A 5,146-nucleotide genomic window follows, 5' to 3' on the forward strand; every position below is an offset into this window, starting at 1 on the left:
TGGCATCTTGGGAGATGTCAAATTAAGAACATTAAATTTCAATTTGATGGCTGAATTGGTAATTTGACATATTGTTAATATTTTCCTTCCACCCAATATGCCAAAATTTATTGCTTCATTTATGTTTTTTTTAAATAAAAACTAGCATTTGCCTACACACTTTGTGTGTATGAACAATTTTTTTTAGAAAATGAGAAGGAAAGAGTAGGCATGGGCATGGGCATGGGCCGGGCCAGGCCAGGGATAGCAGATTCTAATGTAGGAACTGGACCTAACCCAGCCCAGTCCACGGGTCTTTGGTTTTTGTTTTTTTTTTTTTTGTGTTATATATATATAAAAAAAACAAAAAAATGTAACATTTGCACATCCTAGCCCCAACAGATTCACTCATTCACATTTGCACATTCCCAACCCCTGCAGATTCACAGTCACTCATTCACATTTGCACAAATTCAAATTCATTCCCAGGCCCAGCAGATTCACATTTGCACATATTGAAAACCAAATACAAAGTCCAACATTGTTCGATACATTCAATCCGAGACATTCAAAATAACATCCAAGAGACATCTAAATATCAAATCAACATACAAAATATCCGAAAGTCCAAGACATCCAAATTCCGAAGTCCAAAATCAAATAATCCAAAATAACATAAGGATGACATCCGCAATCAATTCCACATTAACATACGAAACCACAGCCAACATCCAAGTTCCAACAACATTCCTCATTGAATATGTAAGGAAAAATAGAATATAGAGTTTATAAACATGACATTTTTAACGTCCAATACATATTATCCTCATTGAATCATTGAAATTTAAAGTTTATTCATTTGAGTTTAAAATATTACCGCAATTCCTTTTCCTTTATTCGTTCGAGTTATTTGAGGAGGAGCTTCAATTTCAGGAACACTTGGTGAGATGGTTGAACTTGTAGATATAATATTTGCTCTTCTTCTTTTATATTCTACAACAAAGAACAAAAGAAGCACGTTAATTGTAAAACAATTAATATAAAGTTATAAACCAAACTAAAACAAAATAATTACCTTCTTCATACTCTTGATAAAATTCAAGCTCCACCGAACTTGCTTTATACTCAATATTGCTAATTTGTTCACTTCTTAACCAGTTTTGGAGATATATCAATGACTCCACTGCTTGAGGAAGGAGAGATGATTTAAAGGGGTCAATTACTCTCTTTCCTGCACTAAATGCACTCTCACTGGCAACTGTTGGCACTTGAATTAGCAATACATCTTTTACTATCAAAGCAAGTGTGGGATATGTGCTCCTCCCTTTCAACTTCCACCATTTCAAAATGTAAAATGGTGAACCATGTTGTGCTTTCTCTAGAGTGTCAAGGAGATACATATCCACCTCATGTGCAAACGCAATATCCTCGGTGTCTTCTATTTCCTTCTCCCAATCATCCATCATTTGACTAAATATCATTGGATTTTCTGTTGGCACACTAGAAGATGATTGTTTTACCCTTGAACAAGTAGTGTCAACAACTAAATCTTCTCTCTCCTTTTGTTGTGTTTGTGAACCGAAAGCTTAGTGAGCATATTCATCACACATCGCCTTCAACAATGTTTTCACTTCATTACTTTTCTGTTCAATCTCTTCTTCAAGAAGCTGTAATTGCTTTCTACACAAGTGCATGTAGTGCCTCAATTTGAACCTTGGGTCTCAGACAAGGGCAACTACAAATATTTGATTCAGGGACTCAATTGAACCAAAATACTTTCGATATTTGGCTCTCATGCTCATTGCCATATCACATAGCAACAACTCTACAGTTCCTTCTGTTTGCATATATTCAGGCAAAAAAAAGATTTTCAATCTCATTCTCCACAGCAACGACATCATGAACAGCTTGCACTAACTTTCAAAGTTACAAGATAGAAGACCTTCAAAAATTCCACGAACATTTTTGCACCATCTCAATCTTCCTCCTTAGGTGGTCCAACCCTCCCTTTACTCGCCACTTCTTCTCCTTCATCATTAAGCACCTTTTCCCTGAAATAGGTGGAGTATATATTGGCTTCATCATCTTCGTACATCCTTTCAAATGCTTTTTAAAACTTCAAGCAAGATTCTAGCATCATGTATGTGCTATTCCACCTAGTAGGCACATCCATAACAACTAGACCCTTACTATCCAACTTCTCATTCTCCACACATTTCTTGAAATAACTAAACTTTCGGGGACTTGATCTCACAAACTGCACAGCATTTCTAAGAGCATCCACACTTGTATCTAATATTTTCAACCCATCTTTCACTACCAAGTTGATAATATGAGCTAAGCACCTCACATGCATAAACTTGCCATTCATAATCATTTTACTATGAGGTCATTTCTGCATTTTACGAACAACATACTCAATTGCCACCTTATTAGCCGATGCATTATCAACTAAGATACACATCACCTTTTCAATCTCCCAATCAACTAAACATTGCTCAATCAGCTTTCCTATTTATTTGCCTTCATGACTTGAAATCAAACAAAAGTTTAGAATCCTTTTGTACATATCCATTCATCATCCACAAAATGAGCAGTTGGCACCACATAGTTCAAATTTTGCACACTTGTCCATGTATCAGTAGTCAAGCTCACTCTATGCTTGTGTATCTCTTTTTTTAACTGATCTTTCATGGTATCATACATATTGAATAAATTCTTCACAATAGTTCTCCAAGATGGAACATGCAATTTAGGCTGAACTTTGCACATCATCCGCCTAAACCCCTCACTCTCCACACAACTAAAAGCTACATCGTCGATCACAATATACTCAACAATACCTTCCACTGCCTCTTCTTGGCTTTATCCTTTAGCAACAAGCATATTTTTAACGTTCCCAGAAGGTCCAAAACTGCCTAGAACCTTTTGCAACTCATCAATTGGTTTATATGACTTGCAATGTTTATTGATATGTTTAATGTAAGTACTAGTTCCACCCCCACTAGTATCACATGCAAAAAGGCAGTTCAATGGTTATACTTAGCCTTCAATACTTGTACCTCCGCCATCTCTTTCTTTCCATCGTTTTCTACTTCTTGTATTTCCGAGACGGTACACTTAGTGACATGATCCCAAACCCAAGATCTCTCAGAAGAAGATCTCTCTAGTGAAGCTAATATAGTTGGTTGTTTTGTCTTTGGAATAGGTGGTGCTTTTCTTTTTTGGGGGGAGGCATTGATGATTTTGACTGTGTGGGTTGTGCTTGTGTTGGTGGTTGTGGAGGACATGGTGATGTAGCCATATATGATGCTACATTAGTACTAGGGATACTTTGACTTTGAGACATAATGTAAAAAGAAATCTATAAAAATTAAATAATGGAAGTATATTCATTAATCAAATAAAGAGAGAAAAATAGATGACATATATATCATGTTATTTAACACTTCTTTTTACCACCATAACGAAACATACATATATAGTTCTATTTATAATTCAGTGCCACACTTGCAGATATTTCAACAAATAGGGAGAGCACAGATTCAAAACTGCATCGTTTTAGTCCACAGCTTATTTAGGATATAATATTTGTACATCTTTTAAAGCTAACCTATGACGAAAGTACTTCATACGTTAATGACAAAGGAATTAAGCATAATTAAAGACTTGTAGTTTTGAAAACAAAAAAGTCAGCTGCAGCCAACTTTTCATATTATTTGCATGATGTTACTTAATTAACTAACAAACTTAATTATGCTAAGTTTTTTCAAACTTGGACTTGTTAAAACTTGGACTTCACTTCCAGTATTAAACCTAGTTTGGAAGTTACTACATATTTCACTGCTGTAAATTGCCCTACATTACATGTTGTTTGTTGCTTAAGGAGTTTCAAGGTTTTGTTCCCACTTTAATGGCAATGCTAAAGCAAGACTATACTCCAATCAGCAGAAAAAGAAAGAAAGAAAAAAACAGACGAAATGGCAATGCTAAAGCTAATACTCCAGTTTTACCCTAGATATACCACAAAGAATTGCATCACTCCTGCTCCATATAATTTTAATATTTTACTCTAAAATTAATCTCATAAGAAATGGCAATGCTAATACCACTTAGGAGTATATCTTACATGCCTGGTAATGGTATCACTCTGAAGGAAGCCCACCAAGGACTCTTCCACTGAGAGAATAAACAGCCGCTGCCAAGGTACCTTGAAAGTTGAAACAGCCGCTGCTACACCTGTAGCCACGAGCCTACGAGTATGCAGCCAACAATGAACAATCTGATGTGATTGAGTGTGTTTGTTCTCCCTAAGAGAAGGGCAGAAAAACTCAGCTGCCACACCAAAAATGTCTGCATAATGTGGATACAGAATAAAACCTGAGAAGAGGAATTTCCATGAAATCAAAACGCATGGAGACTACTTGAATCAAAACGATGGCCATAAGTCTGAAAAACGCAGGGAGACTACTTGAATCAAAACTAGAAGAAAAAACAAAAAACTAGAAGGAAAAAAAAACCCCCAAATAAGAAAAACGCACGCAGTTCTTGTTTTTGATCCAAATTCCAATTAAATTCAAAATTGCCTACTCAGATTGAAATCCCGATTCCAATCCCAATCCCAAATTCCAATCAATAACCAAACACTCCAAATCACAACACAAATCCGAAATCTCACTCCCATCCAAACAGATCCACAATTTCTTCACCAAATGTTCATGCATTCATCAAATTACTCCCACCTAAGGATTTAGTCTCTAATCAATCCTATTATTCATGCTATTGATCCTCTAACAAAAATAAAATTCGGAGAATTAGACAGTAGACTTACAGTAGCCAGCGAAGTAACGAATGTTGTCGAGGTCAGAGGATGGCTGGATGAGTGGTGGTGGTGCCGTTATGTTGGTCGCGGCGGCGGTGATGGGCGTTCTCTGGGATGTCGTCAGAGTCGAGGGAGTCGAGGGAGTGACGGTGTAGAGGTGGGCGTGGGAGTGAGAGAATGAGACCGAAACTGAAACTGATTTGGAAACCTAGGTTACAAATTAACGATTTAGATTGGATGATAGGTTATCATTCAATCTCGACCATTAATTATGTTGATGCACAAAACCGGAGGTCTTGGTACAACGTAAATCCGACCGTGAATCTGCATAAAATGTAAATGACA

General features: G+C 36.5%; 1 pseudogene; it reads right to left on the bottom strand.

The window, feature by feature from the left end:
• Nucleotides 1-387: 387 nt before the first annotated feature.
• On the bottom strand, nt 388-2,244 carry LOC126610738 (uncharacterized; annotated as a pseudogene).
• Between the last annotated feature and the right edge of the window lie 2,902 nt (nt 2,245-5,146).

The sequence above is a fragment of the Malus sylvestris genome, chromosome 17, assembly GCF_916048215.2.
Source record: "Malus sylvestris chromosome 17, drMalSylv7.2, whole genome shotgun sequence".
NCBI lineage: Eukaryota > Viridiplantae > Streptophyta > Magnoliopsida > Rosales > Rosaceae > Malus > Malus sylvestris.